We start from the raw sequence: 18990 nt of genomic DNA, 5'->3' as shown, positions 1-18990 counted from the left end.
GAATGTCCTAGGAGGAGCAGCTGTGTGCATGGATGAACTTGAGGAAAACAGAAGGGTTAATGTAAGAGGCTGAAGACCACATTGACAAAAGGGCCAATAACTAATCACTAGGATTAATCAGTAGTCTGATGAAATTCAAAGAAGAAATTTCTGAGAGGACTTTATAATAGGTCCCTTCAACCAGCTCCAGTCCTAAAGGAGTGGGGTAGTCACAAAGGGGCTCACAGAGTGCTCATGGGGTAACCCAGCTGCAAGCTTTAATCAGAGAAACTGGTAGAGCTGTCGATGAGACACAGGATTAGTACATTCACAGCTGAATATGATGTGCTGGATGAGGGTCAGCAGAGCTTTTCCTAAGGAAGCAACAGAAATTGCTGACAGAGGCATGAGGTCCATGAACCAGGGTGGGTCTGGATGAGAGGAGAGCCTGTGGGCTTCCAGACAGCTTTCAGTGAAATAGGAAGAAAGCTTTTAGTCCAGAAACTAGGGCTAAAAGGGATAGTCTTCACGTGGCTAAACAGCAGCTTAAATGTGGCAAGCGATAGGGTAGTTAGCAATCAGTGGATGGTTTTCAGAGTTTTACCTGGTTTATCAAGGGGGGCCACCAGGGGATCTGTGATGGGAGAGAACTATGAGGGGGCATCTGTGATGGGAGTGAACTACGAGGGGGCAAAGCTTGCTGCTGCTCTGCACAAGGGGCCAGGGTGGGCACTGGCTTATGGTTAGAAAATGTACAGAATGATCTTCTGATGCTGAATGACTCTGCAGCAAATTGCAGTTGAAATGTGAGACTGATGAAGGCAAAAATAATGCACATGGGGGGGGATATTTTTAGAGTTTGGACTTTATATTAGCATTTAGCATTCAGGAAAAGGATCTTTGGATAATTGCAAGTACTCCTATGAAACAATTAATTCAGTGTTGAAAGTGATAAAAAGGCAAGTGAAGGTCTCAGAGTGAGGGAAGTGAAAAAAAAGAGAAAAATGCAGAACGTATGGGACACTGATAGACCTCTGGTGCAGCCAGATATTGAATAGTTCTGGTAACCCTACCTCAAAGGAAAAAAAAAATAATAATAAAAAAATTACAGTCAAGCTAGAAAACTTTGACAAAGATAGAACAGCTTCAGCATCAGCAGGAGCCTAAGCTGTCTTAGGTTGTTTCTACTTGGTGGGGGGAAGGATGAATGAAAGGTTATATGAATAGAGATTTGTAAAATCACAGAAAGTGTAGAGTGGCAAATGATAACTTACTGTTCCTCACAATATGATACACCAATAGAATTATCAAGCAGAATTTTTAAAACAGACAGAGGGAAGTACTTTACACTGCCCATAATTAAATTGTGGAGCTCATTACATAGGCAGCTGCTGAGACTAAGAGTATAAATGGATTCAGGGAAGGACCAACACATTCCTAGAGTGAAGAGCCATTACAGGCTATTAAGCACAAAGATCTGGAAGCAGCTCAGGAAGTCCTTAAACTACTGATTACTGGAAGCTGGGACTGGAGTATGTCAGGGGAAGGATCACCTAGTTTGTGCCAGTTCTTCTCTAAGCACCTGCTACTGGCTGTTAACAGAAATGGGATACTGGAAAAGACAGATTTTTTTATTTGGCTGAAGCTGATAGCTTTTATTTTAAATGCAAAAAAAAAAAAAAAAAGTGGGAATCCTGATGAAATAGTCATTGCCTCACGGTCAGCTCTGAAGGAGAATATTACATGCCTAGAAAACAAGCTGGGAACAGCAGATTGTAGGAGTCCTGAGCAGTTTGCAGAGATGCATGGGGAAAAAGTAAATAATGCCAGAGTTTAGCTGGTACATTTTGTTAAACATCAAATTAAAAGGGTGAAAACCACCTTCAAATAAACTTGTGTGTGTAAATTATTCACACAGTGTTCAGGTACTGTTTGGCATTGCACAGAGATTTTCAAATTGTGGTTGGCAAAGCTAAGAGCTGGCAGGCATGAGGTTTATCTAAATTGAATATTCAAAGAAAAACAAGGCTATTGTAACTTAAACACTGTTATATAAAAGACTGTTCTTTTCTTGATAAAAATCTAGATTAACTTTGAGAAAAGATTCCCCAAAATATCTCTCCTGGCAGATGTCCTAGCCATAGGATCTGTAGATGACAGTCTCTGCATTTTTATGATCTCTCAATCCTTGCAGCTTAGAGACCTACCCCAAAGAAGATAAGAAGGAAGGTAATAATCCCAACTTGAAAAGATAGCAACTCCGATACCAGTGGCAACTAAAATGATACTCAAATCTGTCAACAATGTGCAGCACTAGCTCTTTCCCAAATAGGTTTTTCTAACACCTAAATGCGTGCTATTGACTAATTGTCTTCTGTGGTCTTTGAGGATTCAGATGCAATTATTCTGTGTAAATAACTCTTTGGGGGATTATTATATGATTTGGGTGGAGGAAAAGGCTCAGTAAACCAAAGCTCTGGATATAAACTTGGATATAATCCCCGCCTCTCCCCCCATGAAATTTGTATCCTTTGATCTAATAAGTAGTTTAAGTCTCACCTAACTTTTCAGCAAAATGAAAATGTAACGCTTTAAAAAAAAAAAAAAAGAACAGTTACTGTACTTGATTAGTTTGAATGTCTGAGTGCTTTTGGTTTCCAGGGCAGCCAACTGCTCTGTTAAAGAATTTCCTTATTCAGCTATGGAATTAGTATATTCTTGTCTGTTGTATGTGTAATGACATGCACATGTATGAGCACTCGTGCAAGTTCACAGTGGTAATGTGTTAGCTAAGTTGACAATGCCTACTACAAATCACTGATTACTGCATATGAAGATTATCATAATACAGCTCATTATGTATGATGTGGCATTTCCTTGCTATTGGTTGCTACATCAGCAAGCGGACTTGTGTACTCTTTTTAACAAAGTTGTGGACTGAAGAATGAAATAATATCAGGAAAGCACAGATTCACTTTTTCTCACTCTCTTTTATCAGAGGAACAGTGATTACTTTTGCTTCCATGGAAAAGGCTGCTGCAAAAGCCTGTGTTTTCATTCATGCACTCAGCACAGTGGAGATGAATTTGCTGGGAAAGATAACTAAAAGTCATTCCTGTTACCTTACTATTGGAAAAATGCCAGGTGGTTTAATCTGATAGACAAAGTCATGAGATATGATCACCTAGATACTCAGCATCTGCTCTGTTACCAAATGTGTGCTGCCTTCCCTTTCCTCTCATTTTTCCATCTCTCATTTGCCTTACACTTAGTAGAATTAGAAGGCCATGTATTTGCTCTTTAGCCTGACCTCTTAGTCTGGCAAAGGGTTCTCTGGTGCACCCACTGTATTTTGACATTTTGTGTCTCTGTTCTGAGACAAAGTTCTGATAAGGTTGTGTAAAAGGTAGACATTTTTAGCTTGCCCCTGGGCCTAAGGGTCACTTTTGGCTTGTTCATGAAGTTCGTGAGCCCTGAGATAATTTTAAGGCTTTTATGTTAAAACAAACCTGAAAAAAAAAAAAAAAAAAAAAAAAAAGGCATTATTGTCATGACTGTATTTCGTGTGCTTTTCAGACAAAGCTATAAATCCAGCTTGGCATGCAGAGGAAGAGCAGGCTGTTGGCACAAAACTCTGCCAAGTCTCCCCCAAAAGGCTCATCAGTCTCATCTCACTTTTAAAACATTGTGGGCCAAGTCTCAGGTTCTGCTGCAGGAGGCTTGCACATCTCTAATTTTGACTTGAAACAGTATCCAAGGCTTGACGCTGAGATGTCTGTAGCTGTTCATTAGGCATATTTGCCTTTTCAGTCTCTGTTGAATTTGCCTTCCAGCTGGACGCCTTGTCTTCAGGCTGGTCAGATAAATTTGTCCCTAGGAGCATTCATCACAGACTTTGCTTTAGTAAATTATTTTAGTGGATGCCTGCAATTTTACAGGCTGTATAACTTGACAAGTAACAGGCTGTAAGCCATGCTGTCTGCAAATGTTGGCAGTTTTAATAAAATTGTAATTAATTGCTAACGGTTTATTATTCAGTCACCTTTACTTAACTATGACTTTGCACAAAGTGGAAACTACCTTCCTCTGTTATGAGAACAGGGCTAAGTATATTTGCTTTGTTACTGTCAGTGGTGCAGGGTGGAAAATGTGATGCTGCCCCTTTTCCACTGAAAGAAATTGCCGTATTGTAAACAATGAATAGACTTAATGTACTCTTCTATTTAGCAAGCACTAATAACTAAGTTGATACCCATGACAGAATGGAAGCAGACTGGCAAATATTGGGCACTATTTTCTGGGTAAAATACACACGCACGCACGCGCACACACACACACACACACACATATATATATAAAATTGTACTTTCTTGTGGTTTATTTCTTTAAGGCCTTAATATGGTCATTGAGAGGATGTGTAGCTTATGTTGTACTGACATACATGGCATAAAATCTCTTTTGCTACATGGTTCTCTCCTGATATATTGTCAGGTAGTGAGTGTCTTTTCCTTGACTTCCTTTCCTCTAATGTTTTTTTTGTCAAATGCAAAATATTTGGGGAAAAAACCCTCAATGTCTGTGTCTTGCCCACATTGTTAAGTGGAAAGGGAGCACTGGATGAGCAGAAGCTGATATTAATGTGCTGAGTTGTTCATGCTACCCAGAGGAGAAGGAATTTAAGAGATTCTAATTCAGTCCACCCAGTTTTTCTAAATGTGCACTATGATCAGTGAGGCTTCCAAACTCCTTTACTGTGGATATATATTGCACTGTATATTTTCAGGACAATAAAAATGTTTATTTAGCATATGGCTGACCTGGATTGTCATCACTGGCTCAATTGACCTTTATTGCCTTGGGACAGTGGTAAGATTAGGAGATGCTATAAATAGCTGTTGCACTGTGGGAGTGGTATCACAAAAATGCACTTTACACAAACAGACTGTCATTTCACTTTGTGTGGGATGAGTGTATTTGGCTTACAAAGGGAGATCTCTCCTTGAGATGTTTTTGTCCTCTTCTGAATCACTGCAGCTGAAGCTGTGAGATTGCTTTGGCTGCCACCATCAGAGGCTAAAATACACAACACAATAATATTATGAAGCTTTATGAAACCTAACGTCCAAGTGCAGCTGAGCTTTGTATCAGCAGTGTTGTGTGCTTCCTTCCACCCAATGGCTCACTCTTTGAGGCTGATCTGGCAGGGTGGGGTTCCCCTGGGGAAGCAGGCAGTAGATATTCTCTTGACACTTGTGGAGCTCCAGAACTGTTTCTGGTCATCATCTGTGACTTTTAAAGGAGGTCTATGCCTCAAGAACTGTAAGAATGGCTTTGGACCAAAAAGAGAGAATTAAAAATATAAGTAAAAAGAAGCTGTAATACATAGAGGGATGCTTAATATAACAAAAAAAGGTAATATGACTCCTGCTCCTAAGTGATGTCCTCCTGTCTTGTTTTACATAATCTGATGCTGAATAGGTGACTTTTCGCAGCCTATAAATTAAGCAACAGATGCTGCACTCTTAGTATAAACTTTAATTTTGTTCCTCCAGTAAAGGCTGTTTGGAATTGTGCATAAAGTGATTCAACAAGTTCAGCTGGTATGTAAGGAATAGGTGTAAAAAATGAGGATTCCACTGCAAGTGGCAAACAGAACCATATGTAGTCCACTTGATTTGATATTTCAGCTTAGTGCCAGATGAGTAATTGATCTTCATTAAACAGTAATTTTCAGTGATCAGATTACTTTATTCTTTTCCTAAACTGCTTTAGCAGGAGATGGCATTCAAGCACCATTTCACCCATGCTGCAATTAGATGCTGTACTGCCTCTTCTGATTTCTGCAGAAGGGTGGGGTGGGTAATTATATTGGGTAATTATATTGGATATACACTTTGTTTATTTATTGTTTTGTTGTTTTGTTGTTTTTTTTTTCTTTTCAATTTGCAGGAAAGCAATCTCCAGGTCAGGCCTCCAGCACTTGGCCCCTGTGCATTCCCTCAACATTGCGGTCTCCAATGGACCTGTAAAGGAACCAAGGGCAGCCTTAGAGTGGACTGTAGGTATTTGGGTTTTTTTGGCAGTTAATTTGAGCAGTATCTCTATCTAGTGCTCTCTTCATTCCTAATTCAACATACAACAATGTATTGCTATCAGAATTAAAAGTGGTCATTAGGAATATGCTTATATTATGAAATAAAACACAAGGCATGTATAAAAAAACTTTTAGAGGCTTAAAAACAGAGGACAGAGCTGTTCTAGATTTTCCAGTTTGGAAAATGTTTGGTTACATTCGCTCACTGCCTTCTTGATAAGGTCTGCCATTCAAAGGTTTATTGTGATTTTAGCACAAAAAGGTTTTGTTCCTCTGTTTGATGGGCCAAAATTTAAGGCTGAATACATATGTTGAGTGGGCTGCATCTGTAGAGTAGGTAGTAGAACTCTTTGATAGTGATGGTTGGTAGTTATGAGTAGATTTCTTCTGGGCCCTATATGGGCTGTAGACAGAGAGCATATGTTTCCAGTCCCTCCGTTCCCTGCCCCCATGCTGCTTCTCTCACTTATATATCTGGGTTAGTTCTGAAGGGGCCTTTTTAGGACTGTCTAGAATATGACAGAATATTTCAACTGGAAGATACCTATAATGATCATCTAGTCGAACTGCCTGACCAGTCCAGGGCTGGCCAAAAGTTAAAGCATATTATTAAGGGCATTGTCAAAGTGCTTCTTAAACACTGACAGGCCTGGGGCATTGACTACCACTCTAGAAAGCCTGTTTCAGTGTTTGACCACCCTCTCCGTACAAAAATGTTTCCTAACATCAAGTCTGAACCTCATCTGACACAGGTTTGAACCATTCCCATGCACCTTCCCTCTGGTTATCCACTGGTATATGCAAAGAAGTTGTGCCTTAAGCCAGAAGGTCACACAAACATCTTGTTGAAAGTAAATAATACAGTAGATCTTGCATTTGGCTGTTGGTGAAGAAATCAGTACATTGCAGTATCAAGGCACCAGCCACCCAAGTGGCTTTTAGATGATTATAACTGCTGTTGTGATGAATATGACTTGTGTTTATCTCTGTTCTCTATACAAAGACTGAATGGCTTTCTAGACAGTGTGTTGTGGTTCAGGCCCAGTTGTTGCATTTAAAGTTTTAGGAGATTATATTTTACAGACTGTGCGGCAGGAAGCTGGATTAGATTCACTAGGATCTTCTGAGGTACTGTACTTTGACACAGAGTGTTAAAATGAATTTGAAGCTTACACAGAATCCTCTTGAAAGAGCTTTGGAGAATACCTTGGTCTTTCTCCTCAGGAAAGCTCAGGTCCTGATTCAGCAAGGTATTAAAATACATGCCTGCTTGAAGCCATCACTGCTATTTAATAGAAACCTGAAGGATCAGGCGCATGTATTTGGAGGGTTAAGCAAAGGATCCAGGATGGGAGATCTTTCCAAAGTCCAACTGATAGGAACACAAGTTGTCATTTGACTTTGCAGTAGAAAATGTTTCCTCCTTGTTATCTTCACAGTAACAACTGGGAATAATTCCCTCAGCTGTAGTCTCCAATTTTGATAATTTCTTGCAGATGATTTGCTATTATCAGATGAACTTGTGAAGAGGACACTGAGTCAGGGAGTGGGATTTCCATTCCCTGTTTTGCCACCTACCTTGTGTGCAAACTCAGATGCATTGTTTTGCCATGCAATACATTAGCCTCTCTAGCTGTAAAATGGAGTTAATGATTCTGATGTCTCTTAGAACCCTTTACATAAGAGACAGTATTGCTTTATTATTGTTACTGTTGTTACCCATCATCCCTGATGTTTCTTTTATCTCACTTACTTACAAATGCCCAGTTTCATCACATTGTTACACCTAATTCAAGTTCACTTGTAGATGAATCAAAACTGCTAGAGGGGAGATTTAGGCTAGATATTAGGAGGAAATTCTTCAGTGTGAGGCTGGTGAGACACAGGAATAGGTTGTCCAGGGAAGATGTGGAAGCCCCATCTCTGCAAGCATTCAAGGCCAGGTTGGATGGGACTTTGAGCAACCTGACCTAGTGGGATTTGTCCCTGCCCATGCAGGGGGTTTGAAACTAGATGACCTTTAAGGTCCCTTGCAACTCAAATAATTCTATGATTCTATGATTTGTTGTCTAATTTAATGCCATCTTTTCACAGCAGGGCCATACAGAATATATTCTTTGGAGTAGATGATGTTATAGCCAGAGGGCAATGAAGAATGTGGCTTATCAAAAAGAAACCACCTTAGCTGCCTGTCCCTGTGATATGTTTATGTATAGCTTCTTCCCCCAACCTCCCCCATTTTAGGCATCACTCCCACAAGTTAAATTATAAAGTTAGCAATTCTAGCACAAAATCTCTAGTAAGTTTGGACTGAGCCACCTCCTATGTTGGCTGTGTACCATTATGGATAATGGTCTTTTTATGTTTTCATATTGCTATTTTCTCTCAAGGAAAATAGCCATAAGCTTTTGTGCAAAGTCATCCTGTAATTTACTTTTTAAGTACTGCCTTCTCACTCTTGCTTTCCTTGATGCCTACAAAACTCTTGACAGCCACCTAGGAGATTAGTGTGTGTTGACCTTCTCACTGGGCAAGGTTGTCTGATTCTTTTATTTACCTATTATGCATTTGTCTCTTTATGCCAGTTTCTTACTTTCTCATTAGTAGGCATTTAGGCTACATGACTACAAGCCTTAGACCTCTAGGTATGTCCATTAAGAGGCATTTGAAGACATGCAGCTTCCATCCTTGGGGTTCAATGAAAAACACCAAGACTAATCTGTGGTTTGTATTCTGTGAATGCACAGAGTTCTTTGGGTGCCAGATGAATATTCTTCATAGGAGAAATATTATAACCTTATGCCATAAATTACATATACTAAAGACACAAAGTCTTATAGATCTTAACAAAAATACAAAACTATGCATTTGAGAAGAAGCTGAAAACTGGAATTTGGCAATATGTGATACCAGTGTTGTAGGTTTTACTTCTGCCTCCTGGTTGAGATGATCTATTCAGTTGCTTAGGTTATTTTAACATGCAGGAAAAATTTGGGTTTTATATTTTCTGAGCATCGAAAGACTGCAGGGCTGTGATCTCACTGGGATCATAAAGACATAGTGCAATAGCACATGTGTCTGGAGTGGCATAATGGATAGAGATGGACTTTTTAGAAGGACGAAGCCAGGATGGTGAGGAGGGGGAATTGTCCTTCATATGTGAGAGAAGCAGATGTGCCTGAACTTCTGCTAGGGAATGAAGTATCAGCTTGTGAAGAGTTTATGTATCAAGGTTAGAGGGCAAACCAACCCAGGCAACATTGTTTTCAATGTCTGCTACAGATTGACTGTTCAGGAAGAGGTAGAAAATGAGACCTCCTTCATACAACTGAAAGAAGCCTCATGTTTGCAAACCCTGGTACTTGTGTGGGCAACATGAACCATCTTTATACCAGTTGAAGGAACATCAGGCACAAGTAATCCAGGAGGTTTCTGAAATGCATTGATGAGAAATTCCTAACACAAGTGAATGAAGAGCTGATGAGAGGAGGTGCTCTGCTGGATCTCATAGCTGCAAACAAGGAAGAAATGGTAGGGAATGTGAAGGTCAGGGCAGTCTTACCTGCAGTAATGATGAAATGGTTCAGGATTCCAAAAAGAGGGAACAAGACAAACAATATGATTATAATCTTGGACTTCAAGAGAGCAGACTTTGAGATGTTCAAAGAACAACTTGGAAAAGTAATGTGTGACATAACTCTGAAGAGAAAAGGAAATTAGTTGATATTTGAATACCTTCTCAATAGTCAAGAACAGTCCATCTGCACATGCAGTAAAGTCAAGCAAAAGCATCAGGAGGCCACGATGGAGGCATAAGGAGCTCCAGATAGAACTCAAATATTAAACAAACAAACAAACGAACACATTGCCCAATCAAACAAACCCCCCAAAACCCAAACAAAACATCAACAAAAAACCTCAACTAGCAAAACCTCCCCCACCACCACTCAAATCTTCCCCCAAACCCGAATGCATCTGCTTGCCAATGCAACAGGTGGAAGTAGGGTAAGGCTTGCCAGGAGGATCCTAGAGGGCACTAACCAATTTCACAGGAGTGTGGGGAAAGGAAAGCCTGACCCAACCTGAAGTTGAATCTGACAGGAACATAAAGGACAATAAGAATGATTTCTGTAGGCGTATCAGTACCAGTAGAAACACTAGGAATAATGGGACAGGGAACCTGATTACAAAGGACATGGGAAAATCCATGTGATCAATGCCTTTTTAAACTAAATTCTCACTGGTGAGTCCTGTCATCAGGAATCCTGAGCCCCTGACAGCAGTGACTGAAGAAAGGAAGACTTACCTATTGGAGAGGATGATTGGATATGGGAATATTTAAACAGACTGAACATGGGACCTGATGAGTTGCATGCTGATAACATTGCAAGGCCAGTCTGTTGCCTTTGAAAGGTCATGATGATCTGAGGAGTTTCCTGAGGACTGCAACAAAGCAAATGTAAATCCTGCCTTCAAGATGGTCAAGGAGAAGGATCCAGGGAATTATTCACTGATCAGCCTCACCTTGATTCCTGGGAAGATGGTAGAGCAAATGCTTCTGGGAGACAATTCCAAAAGTCTTCATGATAAGAAAGTGATTGAGAGCAGTCAGCATGGATTTATGGAGTGGAGATCATGCCTGACCAACCTGACTGCCTTACATAATGAGATGACTGGCTTGGTAGATGAGGGGAGAGCAATTGCTGTTATATTGACTTTTCCAAGGCTTTTGCCACTATCTTCCGAAACATCCTTGGAGACAAACTGATGGAGTATGAGCTAGATAAATCGCCAGTGAGGTGGCCTATGAGATGTGTTTATAATCAGTGAATATAACTCTGCAATGAATATGTTGCATTTTATTCTGTGTCTTTCTGCTATTAGTCGGTAGTGCTGTCCACTTTCTTTCATGGACAGTAAGTGTTTATAAGTATCTACAGATAGAGTACACCTTAGATAATTAACATGCATATTAATACACCAATATGTGTTCTATGTAAGTTGAAATATTTCCAATCTAGATAAATGTATTTATTTTCCAAGTGAGCTGTTTGGCTTCTGTTTCATCATTTCTTAAAAGCTATTCCCATTTTCACACTGAAGGATACTTCCTTCCATTAGAGTGTCTGCCAAACTGTTTTATAATTGGGAACAGAGTATTCAGTTGAAAAGAGATGTATGTTATCAGATGCTCACATGAGAAAGGAGAGCCCTGGGGTATGGGTTTCTCATTAGTCACATGAAAACATGTAGAGGCACTGGGAGCTTTAGTTCCACTTAAATAGTGACGAGTGTAAGCTCTGTGCATACCTACAAATTGTCAAAATTTTATGTGCAGATGACACTTGAAGCAATGTGTTCAGGATCAGTAGTCCTACTTTGCCGTTTCTTTTTCATCAAGGTTTGAGAACTAATGTTCTCTCCAGAGAGACTTGGAGAGAAAAAAATTGCTCTGTCTTATTTCAAAAAGGTGGCCATCTCTATTCTTTTTCTTTCCATGATAGAGAGGATGCAGTGATGTTACAGAAGGGGCCCTTCTTGAAAATAGATATTGTTTTTTCTCATTGTTGCCAAAAGGAGTGAAGTTAGGCTGTTTTCAGCCAAAATAATGGTTCATGAGAACAAGGGAATCATCATCTCTGTTGATAGCATCTGAACATTGCTCCTTCATGAAAACAAATGTTGTTATTCTGCTTCTGCATACAGATGATCTTTCAGATGATGGTAACAGAAATCTTAAAAGCTTAGCATAGAATACAGGAGTGGGCAGCTGATGCAGGGATGCTGGAAAGCACAGTGGAGGAAGGGAAAAAGCTAGAGAATGTACTGAACATAGACAAAGTTCAAAACCTGAAAATAGGTCTGAAAGTTGGAGTCTACATATCTTCAAGTTTTTTTAAGCAATGATGTAGTACCATGTGGCTGAAGTTTTCTTTTATGTCCACATATTACAATTGTATTAATTAAGAAAAAGAAAAAGATGACTTTTACATGAAAAATGTTCCCAAATTAAGATGTACTGAGGTGTTAAAGTTGAGAATATGTATAAAGAGAAACACATTTGAGACATCACTGTTGCTTGCAACATGAGCACTACAAACTGCCATTTCAGAGTTAAGAGTAAAAAGGTAGCCAAACTTGAGAGAAAGACATTTGGGAAAAAGACATTCAAACAAACTTAGTTTTGCTCAACAGTGACCTCAGAAAGTACGAAAGCTAATGTTTGTTGCTTACAGATACATTTAATTTAATTTAGATTGGTGAGCACTAGTTTTACACTAATAAATTTTATCTCCCAAGGTATGTTTGTAAGATTCTTCTCTCTCACTGGAATGTTAACAAAGGGAAAAAAATCTTAATGTCTTATTTTAAAAATCTGTCTTACATAATTTTTGCAGAATGCCAGTCATACCAGGTGTGGAGGAGAGCTCCATTCCTCCCATTACAATTGGAGTTTGAACTTGAAAGTTGAGCTGACTTGTGTGTTTATTTGGCCGAGTATCTACATCTGCTTAACATGGCAAATTAAATTACCCAGGTTTATTTGCATTGCTTTGGAAACCATGCTAATGGCAGCTTGAGGAACAGTGAGGTATAGAATTCTTAAAGGCTTTACAATAATAATAACACTTGCTCTGCCACTTAACCATGCTGGGACACTTAAGAGAAGAAACTTAGCTAAATTAGTGAAATGTGCACAGCCAGTTATGATCATGTAATTACATTGTTCCTAACCTCCTAGTCCTTGAATTTCTCTTCCTCTTTCACTTCAGAGGGGATTGTGTAGGGCATTTGTTTTATCTGCAAGGAATTTTTGTTAGACAGGAATTCTTTTTGTTTGCAATTAAGGTAGTAATGGATCAGGAACAATCAAACTGGAGGTCTCCATCTGGGAGAGCATATTGAGTTCATGTGTCCCCTGTGAGGGAGGCTGCATCTGCCAGGAAAGCACTGCTGCCTCCACCTCAATGAGCAGGGGCTCCTTCTCTTCAGAGGACACTGAGTTCACACACTTGCAAGGGCTGGGAAACCAGGCGAAGAAACAAAGTTCCCAATTCTCTTTTTAACTGCAGAATATTAGGCCACAGTAATTTCTGTTTTATCCATGATGATGGACAATGTCCTGTTCTACACAGCACATCAAGCCTAAAAGCATGATATGACAGATCTGCTAAGCTGCTGTAATACTGAGTTGGTAAAAAAAAAACATTGGTCCCACTGAACCCACCTTTAACCCACCAGTGTCAGATCCAGCGGTCATGTGGTGACAGGGTGAGTCATTTTGTCTAGCTGATTTGGTAGATAAAAGGTATCTATTTTTTCCCCTCGGTTGAACTGATTCATGTGTAGCTTCACAGCCACTAGATCTGGCACGAGGATAATGGCAAGAGCATGAGACTGGGCTATGAGGGGTCAGGGAAAGAAAGATTATGACTGCCTCTTCAGTAGCCGTTTACTCCTGAAGTCAACATGAAGACATCAAGCTGACAAGCTGATAAAACCAAACTGATTTATGAAAAGGTTGCTGAACTCAAAACTCTTATGCAAAAATACCTGTCAAAACATACAAGTGATAACGTAGCTTGTACTGTGCTTTGGTTTTATGTTAAACAGGAGCTCATAGTAAAGGTGGTGTCAGTCACCTCTGTCAGATTATGTGTGCAGGAGTACCCTTTTGTCCTGCACATTGTGGAATACTGCCTCTAAAATTTGAAGTGAAAAATACCAATTTGCTGAAGTCAAAATTCTTCATAGAAATATATTGATGTTTGTCAAAATTTCCTGTTAGAATTGAAAGAAAAATCAGCCTTGGAGAAGGTCAAACCATTTTCCTTTGACTATATCATCTTGATTTCCATAAGCAGCAACAAAATGTCTCATCACAAAATGACAGTGTCCGGTAAAATTTAAAACAGTGAAGGTCAAATAATTTTCTTTGATCTTATTGAGATAAAGTAATTGACAGATAAAGCTTTTTGAAGGAAGGCATTTAATCTCAGAGAGGTCTCAGGTCTTTGCTTTGATTCAGGATGAAAGAAAATATTTCAAATGTCAGTTTGCTGGAATTGAAATTCTGAGTTTTACACACACGCACTGCTGTGAAATTGTTTGTGGCAGTAGGTATCTGGAGGTGTGCCACTTATACCAGGTCAGGTTATTTACATTTTTATTATCTATTCTTGCCAGAACTCCATCACAGCATGAGCTACAGAGGTCATCCTTGTTAACTACTTACTGATTTTACTTACACTGTGATGTAAAGTCAGACATGTGAATCTATGATGCAGTCTGGAACAACAGAGAACAAGCTCAACCGGTCTAAACTAGGTTATGGAAATAGGCCACTTTATCTTTAGAAACCCTGGATCGCAAATTATGTGAACATGGTCTGAATGAAGGAGTGTTTAATCTGTTTGAGTTGTGGTTTGTTGTTTTTTTTTTTAAATGTAATTTTGATTCCTCATTAAAAATTGTGTCCCAAGAGTTGTACGCTTCCTTACTTAGCTTTCATATTCCTAAACTGCTTTTATAATCTTTAAAATTTTGGTCTGGGTTATAATGTTGAGATTGCACTGTTTCATCAGCACAAAATGTGCTCAGGTGAAACACTCTTAGATGAGCTAGCAACCTCCTGCTTGGTCCTCTTGCGCCTCATGAACTCAACAGGAAGTTAATATGTTGGGCAATAATGCGGGCACTGTAATTTTATTAAAATGATGAGACCAGGCTTGTATGAAGTGCTGTAATACTAATAGAAAAATTGCCAGAGAAGATTATTGTAATATAAACTTGAGGGGAAAGAATTTACGATCTGAATAATTTACCATCTGAGTAAAGCTTGAAGAATTTCTTAAGCTAGTTCTTAAAGCTTATTTTGCATAATTAAAGTGCTGAAAAACCTCACCTAAACTCTTGTGCACTGAACTCTACTGTTTAGGAAGGCTTCTATTCCAGGAAGTCTACAATTCAGGTGGACAGGCAGGTGAAAGGATGAGAAGAAATGGAGATATATAGAAGAGTGTGTCACTACATTAAAATTAATCAGGGTGCAAAGGCAGTAGACTGGAATCCAAGTCTCACTCTCATCCAGCCCCCTTGTGCTGAGGGATAATATTGAGTCTGACATCCAGGGAAACACTTTTGGTGAGGTTAGGAGACCTGTGCACAGGTAGACCTCTTGCCAGGAAAAAGCCCAACATTGTTATTGTCATTTTGGTTTATTAGAAATGAGCACCATAGTTGTGGTAGGCACCACATGCAGACTTGCGTATGTCTTGGCTATTGTGGATGCACTTGTATTCCAGAAGGCAAAGGATTTTGCTATTATCTAAGAAATCTGCATGGCAAGACAAGCTTTGTCTTTTCATCACTTTGAAACTGTCAGTGGTATTTTAAATACATTATTTTAACCAAGATGGCTATTTCAGAGCATCCTGCTGTCGGACGCCATCTGCTTGGAAAGCGTCATCATTTGTGACTTCTGCAGTGTGGGAACCAAATGTCAGAGACTGTCAAAGCACTTTCCATCATACTCTAATTCTGACTGAACAGAAATCCTGCTTATTCACTTTGCTCAAAAAGTGTAGACTTCTGAGGTTTTTTAGTTGAGCCAGGATTACAGTTAAGTGAAAACCATAGTCTTTCTACAACCAAATTTCCTCCGAACAATAATTTTTTGTAGAATTAAGGTATAAATTTGGTCAACTGATGCTGTCAAAGAAAAATTGAATGTTACCCTTAATTAATTATTAATCAGTACTAATAGTCAATGTGCTAGATATATTTTTTTAGTTTTCTCAATTAAATATATAATTCTTTCAGGAGTAAGTCTGGTCTGTCCTGGCCACTTAATGTTTTGCCGGTGTTTTCATAAGCTTACAGTGTTGATCCAGCCATTTTAAAGATAGCATTTTTCCTTGTCTGAGCTATCTCATCACCCCAAAACTATAGTCACTATTTTATTTGCACTTTTGGGGATTCTCTGATTTTTGGGCTTCTCCAATTGAAAGTTCAGTAGTCATGTTTTTGTTTAATCTCTCTGATTTTCTTTTTCTTTAAAATTCTATGTATGTCTCATGGCTATGAAATCTAGAGTCATGGTTAAACTCTGCAGGGAAGAACACGGGCAAAGTTTCACTGAACTGTACATAAAAATACTTTGGTTCTGATTGGTGACACATCATTAATTGTATCATCAGCATCCTTTAAGCAGGAGTGGTCAGCCAGGGTAATACAGATATGGCTTTGTGTTGTAGAAAAACAGAACAACTCATGGTTGTGTGGTTGTTGGCCATTGATGGCTTGTTGTTGTTGTTAATTTTGTGGGTTTTATTGTTTGTTTATTTTTCCTACACTTGTGGTGAATATCAGACTATTATTTATTTTTTTCCCCCCTCTAAACTCACATGGTTGAATTTCACAAACCAGATTAACAATCATCTTTTCTCAGGAAAATGCTGTGAACGGAGAACATCTTTGGCTGGAGACAAATGTTTCTGGGGACCTCTGTTACCTGGGGGAGGAAAGCTGCCAAGTCAAATTCTCAGTGAGTTGCTTTCAGATTTCTTTCTTTCTAAGGTAACAAGTCTAACTTCAGAACTGTACAGTGCTCAGACACTGGAGAGCTTGAATTGTTTGTTGTGTTCCAGGAGAAAGAATGAAAAAGGGACAAAAGGCTGCTGGTTAAATACTTTATTGCTTGGGGAAAAAAGCTCTGAAAAATGTTGAGTGACCCAGATTATTTACGCATGAGAATGGATGTATTGAGTAGCTTTATTAACATGGTAAGGGAAAAAAGATTAGAATATTGAAGTATTTCAGAAATGTTCAAAGAAAGCAGCCTATTGTATTTATATAGACAAATATGTATGCTGGATAGAATGACTGAAGCTAATTGTGTGAGGGTCAACAAGGCCAAATGATGGGTCCTGTACTTGGGTCACAGCAACCCTATGCAACACTGCAGGATTGGGGAAGAGTAGCAGGAAAGGTACCCAGAGGAAAAGGACCTGGATATGTTGGTCAATATCTGGCTGAATATGAGTCAGCTGTGTGCCCAGGCAGCCAAGAAGGCCAAGGCATCCTGGCTTGTATCAGAAATAGTGTGGCCAGCAGGACCAGGGAAGTAATTGTCCCCCTGTTCTCAGAACTGGTGAGGCTGCTCCTTGAGCATTGTGTTCTGTTTTGGGCTCCTCACCACAAGAAGGACATTGAGGTGGTGGAATCTGTCCAAAGAAGGCTGATGAAACTGGTGAAGGGTCTAGAGAACTTCTGAGGAGCAGCTGAGGGAACTGGGGTTGTTTAATTTGTAGAAAATGAGGCTGAGGGGAGACCTTTTAGATTGGATATTAGGACAAATTTTTCCACTGAAAAGGTTATCAAGCATCAGAACTTGCTGCCCAGGGAGGTGGTAGGGTGACCATTTCTGGAGTGGTTTAGTGGTGTACATGACAGTGTTAGTAAGCTTGTGGTTGGACTTGATGTTCATAAAGGTTCTGTCTAACCTAATGATTCTATGATTCTATATCACTTCCTAGGGTCTGTGAGAGTAGAAATTGATCAAAAGATTGTGATTTTAATCACTGGAAGGGTTCAAATGGAATTTTCCAAACTCTTGAATGCATTCACCAGAAATGAGTGAAGTCATGTTTGACTTCTCCTATTTGAGAATATTTGAAGTTTGCGTATTGAAGCTTTTTTTGCTGTGTATGAAGGAGTTTCATTGAATTGATCTTTAACTCCTGAGTGTCTCTTCTCTACTTGGGCAGTCACTGTTGTATTGCCAGTTAGTGTACTTTCCTCAAGGGAAATATATCTGTGTTTATAACATGTTAACAGTGTATGAGGCTTTTGTTAGTTTAAGAACCAGATGGAAATGAAAATACAGTTAACTTTAGTTATTGATAGTTTAACCTGATCAGTTAAATTGTGAAGACTTCTCCAGTTTGAATATTCTGAAGACACTGTATCTTCCTATACATGTCCTGGTCTTCCTTTGACTTATCTCTTTTACACATAGACTATTTAAGATCAATTGTTTTCACGGAGAAGTGGTGAAAAACGTTTCAGCTGTAGCTGCACAGACTTGGCATAAAAAGTTAGGCCATACAGAACATGAACTTGTTCCGACATTTCATGATAAATCAAAGAAGTTAAAAGTAATGTAAAAGGTAGTCTGAATTTTTATTAACATCTCACTATAAATTGTTGTAACTACTTGCAATACCACCAGCATTAAAAAATGAGAATGACTTAAAAATCAAGATACTGAGAAAAACATCTGCTTGTAAAGCATTACCTCTGCTTGCTTTTTGCAGTTTTTCATCTTAGGGATCAACTCCTTTATCTTATCTTACTCTTTTTGGTACATGGAGACTAAACACATTCTTAAAAATAACAAGTTGCAAAGTACATGAAAACTTTGTTACACAATGTCAGGATTCTGCAGGTGAAACATTAGAACAACACTCAACATACAAGTGAATGTGCACAGTCAGACAACTATGAGACTCAATAAAATTATAATAATTCTTCTATAAAGTGAGCCAATGTTATATTTCCTTTTTCATGTTGATTTAATTTACAATATATTGAAAATTCGAATGAAATAATTTATTATAAATTTAAATGAACATTAATAAATGGAATGTAAAAATCTGTGGTAAATCAATCTCAATTTTCCATGTGTTTATGAATTTCCTGTCCTTCAAGCAGAGGTCTATAAGTTAAATTTATTTGAAAATTAAATATATCTGGTTTATTAAGTTAAACATGTGCAAGAAAAAAAAAAAAAATCTTCTCTCTCTCCTGGATACATTCTTTTGCCTTTAATGTGCTTTGGCCCTGAGGATTAAATGGAAATTATTTTAAAAGTCCTACTGAAATTACTAAAACTAACCATACTTAGGGTGAGAATT

The sequence above is a fragment of the Chaetura pelagica genome, unplaced genomic scaffold (assembly GCF_000747805.2).
Source record: "Chaetura pelagica isolate M959 unplaced genomic scaffold, ChaPel_1.0 scaffold92, whole genome shotgun sequence".
NCBI lineage: Eukaryota > Metazoa > Chordata > Aves > Apodiformes > Apodidae > Chaetura > Chaetura pelagica.
This window is presented reverse-complemented; position numbering follows the sequence as displayed.